At 41.7% G+C, this 19,402-nt stretch overlaps 1 non-coding gene across 1 annotated transcript; it reads left to right on the top strand.

The window, feature by feature from the left end:
• The first annotated feature begins 17,956 nt into the window (after nt 1–17,956).
• LOC114811893 lies at nt 17,957–18,094 on the top strand. Its single transcript, XR_003759589.1, has one exon. It is a non-coding gene; the product is annotated as a small nucleolar RNA SNORA7 (small nucleolar RNA).
• Nucleotides 18,095–19,402: the final 1,308 nt, after the last annotated feature.

The raw sequence follows: 19,402 nt of genomic DNA on the forward strand, positions 1-19,402 counted from the left end.
TCACAATTTTCTCATTGAAAAATGATTTTTCTGAAATGAGATCTAATTAATTCACTGACATCTGAGGCATCTATTTAAGTCTCCTCCCCAATTCATCTATGTCTTCAATTATCTTGCTCACAGGTTTATTAAAAGCCTTGGAAAATCTGATACAATCAGTGAACAGGTTCCTGTGAGCAGCAAGCTCTGAGGCTCTTCTAAATTCCCTTCACTGTTGATTGCTTGTCCTAGTCCAGGTTTGACTCCTCGCCATTGGCTTTAAAGCAGTATATCACCTTGCCACCCCCCCCACCCCTCCTCACTTCTCTACTTCTACAACCCAGGCCGCACACTTCACTCCTCTGGTGCTAACCTTCTCACTGTGCCTTGATCTCACCTGTCTCACCACCAAACCCTCACCTTTGTCCTGCCTCTGGCCTGAAACTCCCTCCTTCCTCAAATACAACAGACAATTACTCTCCTCTCCTTCAAATTCTTTTGAGGCTCATCTCCTCTAAAGGACTCCTCTGACTAACTCCCCCTTTGCCTCTTCCCTCACTCCCTTTTGCATTGCCCTGACTTGCTCCAATCATTCATTCATTCAATTGTATTTCTTGAGCGCTTACTGTGTGCAGAGCACTCTACTAAGCACTTAGAAAATAAAATTCAGCAACAAATTCCCTTTGTTTCTCCAGCACCCAGCCCCTCAGCACTTATGTACATAGCTGTAATTTATCTATTTATATTAACGTCTGTCTCCCCCACCCCCTAGACTGTAAGCTTGTTGTAGGCAGGGAATGTGTCTGTTTACTGCCATATTGTACTCCACCCAGGCACTGAGTACAGTGTTCTCACACAGTAAGTGCTTAATAAATATGGTTGAATAAATTAATGAATCTCCAGCTTTTGTAAAATTATCAGGGGAAGGGAATACATGTATGATCATGGAAGGGAGTATCATGACATAAATAAAGTAATTTTCTTTTGGTGGAGCAGGAGAAATTCATGAACAGGTTTTCCTATTGTCTGCGATTATTTGTAACCTAATGCTAATCTGCATCTATGATTTTCCTGTGTCAATAGAAATCTGCCCTTCTAAATAACGTTCCCCAAAATTTCAATGCCCAGAAATGTTAGCATCTACAATTTAGTGACCGTGGCATTGGAGGTAGAATTTACCTAACCTTTACGGTGCTCTTGGTCATATAGATTAAGTCCACAGAAGTGTCAGACTCTTGGCCTTGAACAGGAACACTACCTTGGATGAAGCACTGGGTGAAAAACAAATCCCCTTTAGGCCACAAGCACATGAAATGAATCTAAAACTAATGCAATTGTATAATTGTGAATTTTACAGAATTCCAACAACAGAGTGTATTGGGGTTCTTTCTTTCTTCTCCCTTAGATCTTTTATCCTTCTTCCACTGGCTCTTCTTTTTAAATTGTAGGTTTAGAAACCAGTAAAGTTGTAGGATCAGTGGAGTAATTGGCATAAAAATTGACTGATAACCTCAAAATTGCTGAAAAATTGGAGATTTGCATATTTTTCTGTGAAATGGCTGAGATTAAACAGTTTGGTCCTCAAGGGCAGGAACCGTGACTTCTATTCTTGCTTTCATTGTATGTTCCCAAGGACAGACATCAAAACAAGAAAACAGGCATATAAATAGAATTATAGGTATATACATATATATATATATATCCACATAAATGCTATGAGGTGGGAGGTAGAGCAAAGGGAGTGAATCAAGGCGACGTGGAGGAGAGGGAGAGTGAGGAAAAGGGGGACTTAGATTGGGAAGGCCTCTTGGTGGAGGTGAGCCTTCAGTAGGGCTTTGAAGGGGGGAAGAGTGATTGGCGGATTTGAGGAGGGAGAGCATCGCAGAAGTAGGACTTGGGCCAGAGATCGACGGTGGGACAGCTGAGAATGAGGCACAGTGAGAAGGTAAGCAAAAGAGGAGTGGAGCATGTGGGCTGGGATGGAGAAGGAGAGAAGGGAGTTGAGGTAAGACGGGGCAAGGTGATCTAGAGCTTTGAAGCCAAAAGTGAGGAGCTTTTGTTTGATAAGGAGGTTGATAGGCAACCACTGGAGATTGTTGAAAAGAGGGTGACATGCCCAGATTGTTTCTGTAGAAAGATAATCCGGGCAGCAGAGTGAAGTATGGAACTAGTGGATCTTCTATCCATTCCAGTAAACCTTAGCTGCTAGAGATCAAACCCATAAATATCTCCATCTAGGTTGTTGTTCAACCCTCTCCTTTCCAGTTGTGAGGTTGATTTTTCTGCCTATAGAGACCTGGGATATCTCGAACTCAGAGAAGCAAGGTACAGAAGGAAACTCCACTTTCAACATAGAAGGTTCTGAATTCCCACTTCCATTTTCTTTCTCCTCCTCCCTTTCGGTCCTTGTCCTGCCCCAATCAATCAATCAATGGTATTTATTGAGCGCTTACTATCTGCAGAGCACTGTAGTAAACATTTGGAAGAGTACAATACAACAGAATTATCAGACACGTTCTCTGCCCATAACAAACATACAGTCTAGAGAGGAAGACAGACATTAATATGAATAAGTACCTTATAATACATCATTTAAAGATACATACGTAAGTGCTGGGATCCTCAGGCTACTTCCTCTGCTCCTAGCCCGTCAGTATTACTCTCCAGCACACACTGGGCAGGGAATGGAGCTGTCAATAAGCTACACTCTGCACCCCCCAACCGGCTCTTTGTCTGCTGTGTGACCTTGTCACCTAACTTCTTGGTGCCTCAGTCTCCTCATCTGTAAAATGGGGAATCAATACCTGTTCTCCCTCTAAAGTGTGAGCCTCATGTGGACAGGGACTAAATCCAACTTAATTATCTGCACCAGTGCTGAATGCAGTGACTTAGCACATAGTAAGTGCTTAACAAATTTATCATTATTATGATTATTATTGTTAATAATGATAATAATAATGAAAGTGAGCTCTTGCTATGTCCACTGTCTCCCTATATGCCAACTCTCTTCCCCCAACCTGGGGCAAAGGGACGGGTAAAGGGGCAAAAAGAATGGACTACAGGCCAGAACTGTTCTTTCCTTTGTGAAACCTGGGCACATACATACACCAGCAAACCTGCAGGGGAATGACCTGAGGGAGGAAGCTGAAGAATACGGTCAAGTAAAGGTCAGCAGGACTACTTCTTGCACATGTGTGCACTCTTTCTCTCTCTTTCTCTTTTTCTTATGTGCTGCTGCCCCCTGCCACATAACTAAGCTCTCTTCCTTGCTCACCCTCTTTGCCCCATCCATCTCTAGGTCCCCAATATCTTCTTCTTCCTTAAATTATGTAAACTGAGTAGATTTAAAAAATCAATAAAAAGGTTTATGCAGACTAGAGGGATCAGCTTCATATTGAATTACGTTTGGCTAGCACACCACAGAAAGCCAAGGAGTCCAGTTATCTCAGATGGGCTGGGGCACTGAGAGAAAGGGCCTGGAGATGTTGCGGGGCTGGGGCGGCAGTGGGAGAGAGAGGGAGAAAAAGAGAGAGAGAGTTGGAGAGAGACAAATGAGACAGAAGCAAGAGAGGAAGAGAGAGGCAGAATAATACTCCTGGTATGGAGATTTGCCACACTGTACTGGTCTTTGGTTTTGTCCTCCTCCTCCAGGTCAATACATATACAGAAGTCCCATCATTCCATAGCAGTCTGAGAAAATCACTTTCCACGATTCAGTTTCACTCATTTTCTACTGAGAATCAATGTGGTCTAGTGGAAAGAGCGTGGCCCTGGGACAGGAGGAGGGTTCTAATCCTGGATCGTCCACTTGCTTGCTGTGTGACCTTGGGCAAGTCACTTAACTTCTCTGTGTCTCAGTTTCCCTCATTTACAAAATGAGGATTCATTACCTGTTTTCCCTCCTACTTAGACTGTGAGCTCCATGGGGGACCAGGTTATCTTATATCTAGCCCAGCGCTTAGCACAGTGTTTGGCACATATTAAGCACTTAACAAATACCACATTTGTTATTATTTGAGGATTAGAAAGATAAGTCCCTGTCCCTGAACCTCTCACTGTCCATGTCTCTCCCCCTGCCCCCAACCCTGCCTCTGTCTCTGTCCTTAGCCCTTCCCCTGCCCCTGCCCTTCTCTCTCTGCTCCTCCTCTAACTCTGCCCCTTCCTCTGCCCATTCCTCTGTGCTTGGATGAGGAGGGAGTGCTGCAAGTTGAGTGTGGCAAGTTGAGGAAGCTAACAGTGGGTGGAGGGTGTGATGGCAGCAGCAGAGATGATACAGCCTCTAAATTGAAGAAGAAAATAAGCTGAAAAAAAAAAAGTGAAAGTTGTTTATGGGTGTTGAGCCAGCCTGTAAGGGGGAGGAGAAGAATGCAGTTAGAAGAGGAACCAGACATTGAGATTTAGAAGGAGCTGTTGGAGAGGTGAGTAGAATCAAGGAAATAGTGTGTCTGCAAAAGGAATGGTGTTCCAAGGAGAAGGAGGTGGTCAGTAGCGGTGAAAGAAGATAAGGAATTGAGAAGGACTGGGATCACAGCCAAGCTCAGTGGATTGCTTTAGAGGAGGGCAGTGGTGATTTTGGAGAGTGTGGTCCAAATGAAAACCTTGACTGTAGTGGGCCAAGAAGAGAGTGGAGAGGAAGCTTAAGCAGCTAGTACTAGAGACAACCTTTTTAAGACATTTGGACAGGAATGGGAAGAAGGCTATAGCTAGAGATGACTGCAGGATTTGGAGGTGGCTATTTTATTATAGATAAGGTTTGAGTGTGGACTTCAAAGAAAAATGGGTTAGAGATAAATGGGGCTAGATGGAGCAAAAGCAACAGTATATACCTGTCAATGTACACTTCTCTCAACTCTGCTTTAAGCTGGAAGGGAAGTTACAAGAGGTTACAGTAACCTCAGTCTCCTGTTTCCTAGTTTGAAAAATGTCCCTCCTTTGAGCTTTTAGCCTTACTAACATTTGAGGGCCCTGTGATAGGATAGGCCAACCAACCCTATTGTTCTATGTTCTGCAAAAAAACAAGAGGTCTTTTCCACCAGCAAATGCTGTTGCTTATAATTGTGACCCATGGTTTATTATGGCTCCAACTGTAAGTCTTCCCGTGAAACTTCTAGAGTTGCTTTTATTTATTCATTCATCTAAATAAAAGGCTTATAAGAATCTTGGGAGAATGATAGCCCATGAAACCTATAAGGAAGAAGCAAAGAGGGTGCCTGGCCTAGTGGACAGACCACAGGCCTAGGAGTCAGAAGGACCTGTGTTCTAATGCCACCTCCATCATTTGTCTGCTCTGTGACCTTGGGCAAGTGATTTAACTTCTCTGGGGCTCAGTTACCTCATCTGTAAAATGGGAATTAAGACTGTGAGCCCAGTGTGGGACATGAACTTTGTATGACCTACTTAGCTTGCATCTACCCCAATGCTTAGAACATTGCCTGGCACATAGTAAGCACTTAACAAATACCATAAGAAAAAAAAGGGAGAACAAGCTTTGGGGCAGTCCAGGCAGGTTGTCATTGGGTGAGAGAAGGTGAATAGGAGAGGGCCACCAGCTCCACAGAGTGTCATCTGTTAATAATATATTCCCCTGGACAATCAGAAGTCAGTCATAAGCTATGCTAAAGCCCTTCTTCCTCATCTCTGCCAAACAAATCCAGTATTTTAAGGTGAATCAAGGTGCATTGTAACTAAAACCACTCATTATCAATTTCTATCTTCAGTTCAAAACAAAGCTGCTACTAAAATGATCATTAAACAGTAGGTAGGAGCTGCTGAGATTCACTTTATGTGCAACTCCTGTGCAGGTCACCTGCAGGAGATTCCTATTAGAATAGTAGGTAATGTTTTGTTTTACTAATGGGTATTCTGGGGTTCTGAAAAACAGTTCATTTCATAGTGCTGTCTCTCATATAGTATCACCTGAAAGCTCAGGCTCAGTAATAAGAATTTGCTAAGGATATTTTTGAAAGACTGTTTCTGCACGAAGCTCAGGTCTTCTCCCAATGTACTCATTTATTCATTCTCACAATTGCCATGAGCTAAAGAGAAACATTTCTTACTTTTCTTCTGCTTGGCCATTTCAGCCTGGGGAAGGCATAGGTAAACTTATTTCCATCATTTTAAAAATATGTGTGTCTATGCCTGTTTGGGAATGGAAACTTTGCTAGCAATCAATCAATTGATCTATCTACAGTTTTTACTGAATGTCCTCTGTGTGCAGACTGTTGAAGTTCACTGTAACCAGTGGATCAGTCTCACTCCAGTCATAAAAGCCTCCAGAACAAGAGCCTGCACTAAGAAATTTGGTAGAGCATTTTTGGCATGCAGAATGAGACTTTCACTCTTTCAACTGCACCAGTCATGACCACTCTGGAGCAGAAGGTTTAACAAGTGAGAAAGGCAGAAGTGAATCTTTATTCTTTATTATTCTTTATTCTTCCCATCCACTCTCATGCCTGACCTTGATTTTTATTTTAAGTCTACTCTGGCTTCTACAAATAGAGTTGCTTCCTCTTAGTACTTGATAGTCACCCCACCTTCAGCACTTATACATATATCTGTAATGTATTTATTGTCATGTCTCCAAATAGATAAACGTCTAGTGGGCAGGGAGCAGTTCTGCAAACTCTGTTATATTGTACTTTCCCAAGAATAAATAAATAAAGAATAAGAATAAAGGTGGGGTGAACCCTACTGAAAAGTGCATCATGGAAAAATTGTCCCTACAAAACCTATTTGCAACCAAAATGATCATTGCTGTGCCTTAATGCCTTAGATGAGCAGGCCGGTGCCAAGGTAGAACCTCAGTAGAAACTTTGGGGGTTTTGCTGCTCATTTTAGCCAACTATTATTCCTGCATAACCTCTCCACCAAATGTGACACTCTAAGTGGTTCTTGGGTCAAAAAGCTTCATTCCTGTATTCATTCATTCAATCATATTTATTGAGTGCTTACTGTGCGCAGAGCACTGAACTAAATGTTTGAAAAGTACAATTCAGCAATAAAGACAGACAATCCCTGCCCACACCGGGCTTACAGTCTAGAAATAAATAGTAGGAGCTGGAGGTAATAGTGGTACCACAAGAGTATGAAAAAATTAATAAATAAAACATCATCATCATCAAAAGCATTTTCAAGCATTTACTGTACGCAGAGCACTAAATTAAATGCTTGGGAGAGTATAATAATAATAACAATAATAATAATGATGTTGGTATTTGTTAAGAGCTTACTATGTACAGAGCACTGTTCTAAGCACTGGGGTAGATACAGGGTAATCAGGTTGTCCCACGTGAGGCTCACAGTCTTAATCTCCATTTTACAGGTGAGGGATCTGAGGCACAGAGAAGTTGAGTGACTTGCCCACAGTCACACAGCTGACAAGTGGCAGAACCGGAATTCAAACCCATGACCTCTGACACCAAAGCCTGGGCCACCGAAGCCACTGAGCCACGCTGCTTCTCTGGTGTTAGATACATTTCTTGCCCACAGTGAGCTTAGAGTGGGAGACAAGCATTAATATAAATAAATAACTTATGATACATCATGTATAATTTAGAGATTTGTGCATAAATCACTCAGCAACCATTCCTGACCATGTTTCCTTTGTTCCTCCCACCCTTATCCACATAATAGGTATGGGAAACCAAAAAAAGTGTTAGCATGTGTTGCTTTTTTTTAAATAGTATTTGTTAAGCGCTTACTATAGACCAGAAAATAAATGAATAAGGGAAGTATCTAAATCTTCATTTACAAAGATACTAGGTGTGGCTGTTGGGATGATTCGACCTGGGGTAGTTGAAATTGTTTCAGTGCTGAGTCGATGTCCTGTCATGGAATAGTCAGGTTTTTGAAGTAATGATCATAAAATAAGGGCTTGGGAAAGCATAGTAGATGGGGATGAGAGTGTGGGAGGGGGAGTGCTAGCTGGGGTGTAGTGAGAGAGAAGCAAGGAGTAAGTCATGTAACTTCTTTGTGCCTCAGTTTTCTTACTATAATGAAGCAATTGACAAAGCAGTCATTGAGTTTCATATCAGTCAATCAGTGGTATCTATTGAGTGCTTACTGTGTGCAGAGCACTATAATAATAACAATGTTAGTATTTGTTAAGCGCTTACTATGTGCCAAGCACTGTTCTAAAGCTCAGGGGGAGATACAAGGTAATCAGGTTGTCCCACGTGGGGCTCAGAGTCTCAATCCCCATTTTACAGATGGGGGTAACTGAGGCACAGAGAAGTTAAGGGACTTGCCCAAGGTCACACAGCTAATAAGTGGCAGATCTGGGATTAGAACCCATAACCTCTGACTCCCAACCCCAGGATCCTTCCTCTGAGCCACGCTGCTTCTTCTTTATTAAGCACTTGGGAAAGTGCAATATAACAGAGTTGGCAGACCTGCTCCCTGCCCACCAGAAGTTTATCTAGTTGGAGAGATGACAATAAATACACTACGGATATGTGTATTTGTGCTGAAGGTAGGATGACTAACAAGTGCTAAAAGGGATCAACTCTATTTGTAGAGGCCTGAGTAGACTTAAAATACAAATCAAGGTCAGGCATGATAGTGGATGGGAAGAATAATGAACAGATCTGAAAAAAAAACAAGTGTTTACTTCAATTGTCTTCTCCTCTTGCCTGCCTTTCCTGATTTTTCTGCCTGGTCTCTGAGTAAAAACTTGAAAATAGGAGAAGAGCATAATTTAAGTACCTGTTTCTGCACCTAATCTCTGAGTAAAAGCTTGAAAATGGAAGAGCATAATTTAAGTATTTATCAATTCTTTTTTCTGCCTTTCTTCCCTCTACTCCCCATTTCCATCTTGTCTCCAGAGTAAAAGTTTTCCTCCAGGGTCCCAGCCCATCTCACACACCAAAAAAAAAAAAATCCTCCATCTTGCTCCACATGGGTTCCTGCGCTGTTTTGAAAGACAGAGACAAAAGATCCTCTTCTGCATGGGGTCTAGGAATGCATCTAGGTTATGTCATATGAGTCCAGGCTCCTGGCCCATTTCACAGTCGCCCCAGGACCTGGGGTTTAATGCTAGGGATGCGAATGGATTGTGTGTAACTGTGGCACTAGGGCAGCATTATATGACTGCAGAATGGAGAGGGGGCTGCCATACGGGACTATTTCAACCCCTTCATAGATTAGTAGATTGGTAGAATTCAAAGGTCATCCAGACAACTTTGTAAACCAAAAACAAGATTGTCATGCAGATTGAACTACTGTTGCATTGCTCTGTGGAGTTCATTTTTGTGGAATCTAGACTGCATGGAATTGTGGGGAGAGATGGATGGGGCTACAAAAAGGACTCAGATTTCTGAAGATTTCTAAAACTTCTGGTTTCCCAATTCCTCCTAAGTATTTGGATAAGATCTAGGTAAGAGATGAGAACCAGCATGATCTAGTGCAAAGAGCATAGCCCTGGGGGTCAGAGGAACTAGCTTCCACACCCCGCTTTGCCAAATGCTTGCTGTGAACAAATCACTTAACTTCTCTGTGCCTCAGTTTCCTCATTTGTAAAATGGAGATTAAATGTCTGATCTCATTCCTACTTAGACTGTGCACCCCATGTGGGAAAAGGACTATGTCTAACCTAAGGACCTACCTCAGTGCTTAAAACAGTGTTTGACATATATTAAGTTAGAGAAGCAGCATATTAGAAAAGCAGCGTGACTTAGTGGACAGAGCCCAGGCCAGAGTCAGAGGTCATGGGTTCTAATCCTGGCTCTTCCACTTGTCAGCTGTGTGACCTTGGACAAGTAACTTTACTTCTCTGTGCCTCAGGGACCTCAGCTGTAAAATGGGGATGAAGACTGTGAGCCCTATGCGGGACAACATGATTAACTTGTATCTATCCCAGCGCTTAGGACAGGGCTTAGCACATAGTAAGAGCTTATGAAATACCAATATCATTATTATTATTAAGTGCTTAACAAATACCAGAAAAGAAGGGCCTGAGGGAGAGATAGAGGCTGAGAAATAGATTTAAGCTGTGGATGAAGGGAAAATGATAAGACAAACCACCTAGAGGAGATGAGCAGATCAAAGGAGAAGTTGGGATGCTGCTGCTGTTTACACTATTGTCTCATCCTTTTTGTTTCTGCTTTTGTGGATGTTTTAGCTGAGTGGTCATCTAATGTAAGCAAAGTCCTCCTAATGGATTTACAAATCTGCTTGGTCCCTGAAGGTGAGTAAAAGTGAACTGCTTCTCTTTACTTGATTTCCATCTTGAGCTAATATTCCAGTCCTTCTTCACAATATCCTTCTCTTTTAATATTTACCCTGTAATAGATGTATACTGTTTACCCTATCCCCCATCCAAGAATAATCATTTATAAATAGTCATGAATAGCTTCTGAACTGCAATGACCAGGCTCCAAGTTTTCAGAAAATTTAGCTATCCAGACTTCTCTATGTTGCTTGTGCTCATCTGGTGGACAGATAATTTGAGGACCAGCAATAATTCATTCAATCATATTCATTAAGCCAGTACTGTGTGCAGAGCACTGTACTAAGCACATGCAAAGAGCATGGGCCTGAGAGTCAGGGGATCTGGGTTCCTACTATGGCTCCACCACCTGCCTGCTTTGTGACCTTGGTTAAGTTGCTTAACATCTCTGTGCCTCAGTTCCCTCATCTGCAAATTGGGTTAAATAAATATAAGATAGGGATTGTGTCTCACCCATTTTGCATCTACCTTAACACTAAGAAAAATGCTTGGTACACATTAAGCACTTAATGAATACCACATTTAGGCCACTCTATCAGGAAAACTGGACATTTGTCCACTTCATGGCAACCAAATCACAGCATTCCTTCCCTAAACTTTACCTCTTAAAACTCAAGCCTTCTAAAAGTACCCCATGGCGCATCTGGATCAAAGAACACAGGTAGGCAGAGAAAGAAGGAGTTTGAGCCTAGGAATAACCTGTTACCTTTTCTCTGGGCACCAGCCATAGATTTGGACTTTTTATTCAGAAATTTGTTACAAAGATAAATATCCATATATGAATGGGAAAGCCCTAGATATTGAAAGTGGTAATGAAACAAGTGTAAATGAGGGCACAGTAAAGCGACCCTGGTTCTCTTTTGCAAATCTCAGAGATGACCTAAAATGAACGTGACTGTACTTTACTAATCTGTGAGTAATCTGTGAGAAGCAGCGTGGCTCAGTGGAAAGAGCACGGGCTTTGGAGTCAGGGCTCATGAGTTCGAATCCCAGCTCTGCCACTTGTCGGCTGTGTGACTGTGGGCAAGTCACTTAACTTCTCTGTGCCTCAGTTCCCTCATCTGTAAAATGGGGATGAAGACTGTGAGCCCCACGTGGGACAACCTGATTCCCCTATGTCTACCCCAGCGCTTAGAACAGTGCTCGGCACATAGTAAGCGCTTAACAAATACCAACATTAATCTGCTTTCAACTTCAAATAAATTCATTTGTAACAGAAATATCATTCATAGATAGAAATTACCATAGAGCTCTTTTATGTGTTCCGATTACTTAGTTCCCACAAAAGAGAAACTCTAAGAATGAAAACATTCAAGTTAGCATTTATTTTAAAAAAGATGAATATGAGTCAAGTAATGTTACTGTATTCCATTTAAGAAAAGAAGAACTTAAAAATGATCTAAATGAACACTTTTCCAGACCTACTTTGGCTTGTTGCATTATGAAGGATAGGATACTTATTTTAAGATTTTACACTGGGGTGTCTATTGGATCCTTACCTAATTGGAAATAATAATGATGTTGGTATTTGTTAAGTGCTTATTATGTGCCAAGCACTATTCTAAGCTAATCAGGTTGGACACAGTCCCTGTCCAACATGGGGCTCACAGTCTTAATCCCCTTTTAACAGATGAGGTAACTGAGGCACAGAGAAGTGAAGTGACTTGCCCAGGGTCACACAGCAGACAAGTGGCAGAGCTGGGATTAGAATACAGATCCTTCTGACTCCCACGCCCATGGTCTATCCACTAGGCCATGCTGCTCTTCTTTAGCAAACCAGGCTAAAGGGAAATACATGTACACATCAATTAGCTGTTGCCTTGCTATTTGCCTGAATAGGCAGCAATGGGGGAAATTGTTTTTCTCTTTGAGTCAAGGCTTCAAGGGATACCAAGAGTCAAGCTAGAAAAGAGAGGAAGGCACTGAGTGGAACAAACTTGTTAGTTCGAAAGATCTTTCCTTGCAGACAATCAATGCAGAAAACTGTCTTAGTCATTCTCCTATGTTTTTTTTTTAATTTCAGCCAGACCTCATGGAAGGATAGGCTCTCACTATCAGTATTACTCATTTTGTATCTCACCTCTCCTCAAAATTCTACAATGGTTTCCAAATTTCCTCATCATCAAGAAAAAAAAGCCTTATAATGGTACTTAAGTGCTCACTATGTGTCAAGCACTGTTCTAGGAGCTGGGGAAGGTACAAACTAAACAGTTGGACAAAGTCCCTGTGCAACACAGGGCTTACAGTCTTAATCCCCATATAGATGAAGTAACTGAGGCCCAGAGAAGAGAGGTGACTTGACCAAGGTCACACAACAGAAAAGGGCAGAGCTGGGATTAGAATCCACATCCTTCTGACTCCCTGGCCACTATCTACAATCCTCTATCTACTAGGATAAGTGCTTGAATCATCATGGTAGATCATGATCTACTGTAAGCTCATTATGGTCAAGAGAATGTGTCTGCTAATTTTGTAATATTGTACACCCCCAAGTACTTAGTACAGTGCTCTGTAAGTGTTCAGTAAATACCACTGATTCATTAATTGATCAGTTTCATTACTGTCCACGAACTCTTGCATGCTACTCACCTACTCGCTCTCTTTGTTCCTCCTAAATTATACCCTCTTTCAACACACAGGTATACACGTGTAGTCAGTTGTACAGTAAACATATTTATTTGGATTATCCAAGTGGTAAATATTTTCTTGTATGTCTCTCCCCATTACAGTGCAAACTCTTTGTGGACAAGAAATGCACCTCATGCTTCTGCTCTGTATAGTATATTACATCCTATCTGTGTCCAGTAAGTACTTTATTAGTGCTATTACTGTCAACTTCAAAAACAGAGAATATGTATATATAAAGAGACCAAGAGGGATAAAGGAGCAAGAAGTAAAGAAGCAAATAAATAAAGGAAAAAAAAGAGGAGAAGGAAGAGGTGAAGAGGGAGAGGAAGAGGTAGAGAAATGGAGAGAGAGTAGGAAATAGGAAGAATACAAAGATATAGAAGAGATAGCAAAAGAGATAGAGAAAGTAAGACAACAATAGAAAGAAAGAGAGGGAGGGGAAGAGAGGAAATTGAACAAAGAAGGATTAGAGAAAGGCAGGATTGAGGGTACTAAAAGCAATGCAAGGTGGTACCATGGCCTGTACTCCCTCTTAATGCATTCCCCCACACTATATTGAAAGAGCACGTCACTGAGATTTTTACAGGGCTCTAGGAAAATGAGCCACGATTGCTAACAAAACCTGAGTCAGAACCTGAGTCAGCAAGTCTCACCACACAGTTCAGTCCAGAACTTTTGACTGGAAAAGGATATGAAGGCAGGCCTTCCAAATCAATTTCAAGCACCATTTTTTAAATGAAGGATTTTTTGCCCACTGGCAAACACCTATGGATACATAAACAATACATGTAAAAAGGAGCCCTTGTATAAAAAATCTGGCAGCTTTATCCACCGTGATTAAGGTATCTAGTTCTTACTTAATATATTCACTGCTAGATCTGAATTCGGCCCTCCCCAACCCTCATCCTTGTAATCCCTGAGATAAGTAGTGACTGTAAAGCATGCACTGGGTGATGATAGGGAAAAACTTTGTGGAATCTCCTATACTTTTTGCATCCAGTGATTGAAATTCAGTGCACACTTTCAACCAATCCAGGGAAGAAATGTGATTGAAAATCTCTTTTTGGAAGAGCAATACTTTCCAGAAACAAGGGTATAGGCTTTTGAAGAAAAAAAAGAATCTCATTCCATGCTTCTGAAACAGATTTTTCCTCCATTCTTCAAATGAACAGAACACTAGAGATCCCAGAGGTGGCAGACATTCTTTCTTCCCAAACAATGGAATCTGAAAATGAGGCCATGATTCAAAATGAGTGTGTCATTTGTACCAGTACATTTCTCTCTTTTCCCATTGTAGCAAACTGACTTCCTCTTCTATCCTGTATACCCGGCATAGCTATATATGAACTTTAAATCTGTGTTAATATCATTGAAAAAGCTAGAGTATATTTCAAGCAGTAGGCTATTAAAATACAAATTGAATTTCTTCAACTGTCACATTTTTTGTCAGCCAGGCTACAAAGCTGTACTTTTTTCAACCAAAAGACCTGTATTCTCTCTTCTCACATAAAATTGATCAAACAAAATGAATATGGCTATGTAAATGATGCCATATTAAAATGACCGATGATCTTTACCACCCATAAACCGGAATGGATTATATTGGATATTGTAACTTCGGTTTGTTCATTTTATTTGAAAATAAACATTTTGAGAAGGATCCTAGTTGTCTTCTATACACGTATCCACACTGCATTGGATAGCTCACTCAGGTGAACCCCTATTGCTCTCAGCCGGCTCAATTACTAGAGAGTTCAAGTGGAATATCTGATGATGTAAACAGGATATTCCTGAGATTTTTACACAAAGGAATTCATGCAAATTCTTTGCTGGAATAGCAAATGAATCTTGACCTATTTAGTAAATAAGTGGTGATCATCACTATATTGACAGTGTGTAGTGTTTTGAGGTATGATAATTAGGTAACATTATGCCTTTGGCAACCCGACCGAATTTCAAGGTCTAATTTACAAAAATGTGGATCCTTCAGGCTTTAATGCCCAGTGGGTCTAATTTACATGCATCCCTTAAAGAATCACCTTGGAATATTTTCCTCTCTTTTTGAGGAGAATTTTACCTATTGCCTTGTCTGGGGAGATGATGGCAAAGACCTTAAAATCTCTTAAGCAGCAATAAAAAAGGAAGGATATGTTTTAAAGGCATGTTAGACTGTGTACTACTGGCATGGGTAAATATAGAAATATAATTTAATATGATAACAATATATGAGTAGGCTTTTACTCTGCTAACTAGGGCTTCAACTCCAAATGAATACAATTTGAATGGAAACACCATTCAAAGATGAAAGAAATTTAAGAAAGGGTGCATGTGTTGATAGGATTTCATTTGTCAAGCCAGAAAAAAGAAACCTGGAGAAAAATGCATACATTTAGTCAATTGTCCTGGAAAATGTGAGTGTAGGCATCCTTTCTTACCTTGCAGAATCATATGCTACTACACCAGAGAAGATTTAGAGCACTTTGGGTGCCAGCTCCACAATGTGCTCCTTTTTGGTTTTGTGAATATTATGAATTGTTAATCTTCTATGTTCTATGATAACAAGGTCTCAAATTTGTATATCACTTCTATTTTTCCAAAGTACTGTCTCATTGGTTACCTAGGTTCACCTTCAGAATATAGCTTCAGAATATTCACTCCACCCTCAGGCCCACAGCACTCATGTACATACCCATATTTGATTTGTTCAATAAATACTATTGAATGCATGAATTTGTTTATACTAATGTCTGTATCCCTCTCTAGACTATGAGCTCCTTGCGGGCAGGGAGTGTGTCTACCTATCTTATTGAGCTGTGTTCTCCCCAACGATTAGTGCAATGTTTAATATACAGCAAGTACTGAGTAAATTCATTCAATAGCACTTACTGAGCACTATGTGCAGAGCGCTTGGAAAATACAATTTGGCAACAAATAGAGACAACCCCTGCCCAATGACGGGCTTACAGTCTAATCGTGGGAGACAGACGGACAAAAACAAGACAACATAAACATGATAAATAGAATCAAGGGGATGTACACCTCATTAACAAAATAAATAGGGTAATAAAAATATATACAAATGAGCACAGTGCTGAGGGGAGGGGAAGGGAGAGGGGGAGGAGCAGAGGGAAAGGGGGCTTAGCTGCAGGTAGGTGAAGGGGGGAAGAGGAAGGGAGCAGAGGGTGGAGGGGGAGCAGAGAGGGAGCAGAGGGAAAAGGGGAAGCTCAGACTGGAAAGGCCTTTTGGAGGAGGTGAGTTTTCAGTAGGGCTTTGAAGTGGGGAAGAGAGTTAGTTTGGTGGAGGTGAGGAGGGAGGGCATTCCAGGACAACGGGAGGACGTGGGCCAGGGGTCGACGGCGGGATAGGCGAGAACAGGGGATGGTGAGGAGGGGAGTGGCAGAGGATCGGAGCGTGCGGGGTGGGCAGTAGAAAGAGAGAAGGGAGGTGACGTAGGAGGGGGCAAGGTGATGGAGAGCCTTGAAGCCCAGAGTGAGAAGTCTTTGTTTCATGACGATGTTGATGGGCAACCACTGGAGATTTTTGAGGAGGGGAGTGACATGCCCAGAGCATTTCTGCAGGAAGATGATCCAGACAGCAGAATGAAGAATAGACTGGAGTGGGGAGAGAGAGGGGAAGGGAGATCAGAGAGGAGGCTGACACAATAATCCAGTCGGGATATTATGAGAGCTTGTACCAGTACGATAGCCATTTGGATGGAGAGGAAAGGGGGGATCTTGGCGATATTGTAAAGGTGAGGCCAGCAGACATTGGTGATGGATTGGATGTGTGGGGTGAATGAGTAAATAACATTGATTGATTGATCTCTGTGGAGAAATGACAGGAATCATTCTTCACACCTTACATATGAGTAAACTGGGGCATAGAGATGTTAAGAGTTTTGCCTGAGGTTACACAGCAAACTAGCGGCAGATCTCAGACTAGATCCCAGATATTCTGCCTTGTAGACAACTATGACAACTGGTCCACTTTTGCACAGAACTCTTTAAACAACTGAAAGGAGATAAAATCTTTTGATTATTTTTTATGATGTCTCAGGTTGGATCAATTTTCTACTGAATATTCAAAAATATTATGATCTGTTTAGAGAAAAATGAATATCAGATTTAAAATGATCCACCTGGATATCAATGACACTTAGGCTTCCTAGTTTGGCAAATCTCCTGGCAACTGGGAAATTTGTTGTTAGATTTTCTCAGTGCAATTCCTCACAATGGGTATGAAAAATATTCAGTTGAAGCCATGCAGTTTGGGTGACTTTAGCATAACTATTTCCTAAACGGCCCAAGAGCCAATGATCAGACCCATATCATCATCATCGTAAGAGAATCAGTGTGGCCTAGTGGAGAGAGCACGGGCCTGGGAGTCGGAAGACCTGAATTCTAATCCCAGCTCTGACACTCGTCTGCTGCGTGACCTTGATCGAGTCATTCGACTTGTCTGTGTTTCAGTTCCTTCGTCTGTAAAATGGGGATTAAGACTATGTGCCCAATGTGGGATATTGACTACATCTAACCTGTTTAGCCTGTATCTACCCCAGCGTTTTGTACAATGTCTGAAACTTAGCAAGCGCTTTACAAATACCACAAAAAAAGGAAATTGTCATCATCATCACTATCATCAGTTATCATCATCTTCGTTAGTAACATTTATAGAGTGTTTACTGGGTGTGGATATACTCTACTGACCTTTAGGAAGCCCTCCATCATTAAAGCTAGGACATTCAGGGAATCATGGCCAATAAATAACCACATAAGCAATTAACTGATGGGAGCTTTCCTGAAGAATCATAATATCTAGAGACAAAACATTGAAATCTGAACCAATTTGAATGAACCTGATATGAGGTTATTTTTGTTTGTTTTAGTATTTGCTAAAGCACTATCTCATTATGGGCAGAGATTGTCACTCTTTATTGCTGTATTATATTTTCCCCAGGACTTGGAACAGTGCCCTGTACACAGTAAGTGATCAAATAAATGAATATATCAGGCACTGTTCTAAGCACTGGGGTAAATACAAATGCACTGGGTTGGAGCCAGCCCATGTCCCACATGGAGCTCACAGTCTTAATCCCCATTTTACAGTTGAAGTAACTGAGGCCCGCCCCTCTCAGGGTTACACCTGGAGAGTTTCCAGTACTCTACCAGTCTCGACTACAGGAGGGAGTGTCAAGCAGAGGCCTATCCATTCCATTCCTAGCTTGGGCAGTGGCTAGCAAATGGAAGGCAATCAGCTCCAACTCAAAACTCACCTGTGCTGGGCAGCAGCGGTATCGGAGAAAGTCGAGAGTGGAGACTCAAGTTTACTGTGTGGAAGAAGTAAGTGGTAAACCACTTCCGTATTTTTACCAAGAAAACTCTATGGACACACTACTAGAACTATTGCAAATGGAGGTATGGTGTTCTGGGAGAGATGTGTTCAGGGTGGATATTTATCCCATGGGCAGAATAGCTAAGGGCTGAATTGAGTGGGCTCCTGGCAGGTGGGCTTCTCCATACTTCTAGGAGTGGGTTACACAGCTGAATGGGTGTTTTCAAGCCAGTTGTGGTGTTGGTTACTTTTGACTGTTCATACTCTACCTCCTCTTGGAGCCTGGGGCTGCCCAGGGACAAGGTGTCCTTTCCCGTGCCCTGCCATCCTGTGCAGCATTGGTGATATAAGTGGTTAGCATAGCTGCCTTCCAAGCAGTTGACTCCCAGTCAACGCCGTGCAAATTTTGAGAAGCAGCGTGGTTTAACAGAAACAGCATGGACTTGGGATTTAGAGGTCATGGGTTCTAATCCTGGCTCCGCTACTTGTCAGCTGTGTGACTTTGGGTAAGTGACTTAACTTCTTTGTGCCTCAGTTACCTCATCTGTAAAAGGGGGAGTAAGACTGAGAGTCCCAGGTGGGATGTAGGCTACATTCAATCTGAGTAACTTGTATCTACCCCAGAGCTTAGTACAGTGCTTGACACATATTAAGCACTTAACAAATACCATTAAGAACAACAGTGGCAACAACTACGACTCGACAGCATAACACAAGACAAGATGTAGGAGGATGAATGAGGATCTTCTAAAATGCTTTAAAAGAATATGCTTCTTTTTAGTTTTGTCCCCAGAATAGTCATCAATATCTCCTTGTCAGTCTTATGCTAAAGGGGAAAACAATTGTCAATGGTGTTTTCCTGAGTTTCAGTAAACTCCAAAGACCCACGGGGTTTTTCTTCTCTCGTTGATTAGCTCCTTTTAGTTTCTGTAAGAAAGAATATTTACCAGATAATCACAGCACCTACCTTCTCTGCTTTGCTTTCTCCTCTCAGTGACTTGTAATAATAATAATAATGGTATTTGTTAAGCACTTATTATGTGCCATGTATAGTACTAATTGCTGGGGTAGATACAAGCAAACAGAGTTGGACACAGTCCCTACCCTATGAAGGGCTCAAGTCTTAATTCCCATTTTACAGATGAAGTAAGGGAGGCACAGAGAAGGCAAGTGACTTGCCGAAGATCACATAGTAGACAAGTGGCAGATCAGGATTAGAAACCATGACCTTCTGACTCC

The sequence above is a fragment of the Ornithorhynchus anatinus genome, chromosome 4, assembly GCF_004115215.2.
Source record: "Ornithorhynchus anatinus isolate Pmale09 chromosome 4, mOrnAna1.pri.v4, whole genome shotgun sequence".
Lineage (NCBI taxonomy): Eukaryota > Metazoa > Chordata > Mammalia > Monotremata > Ornithorhynchidae > Ornithorhynchus > Ornithorhynchus anatinus.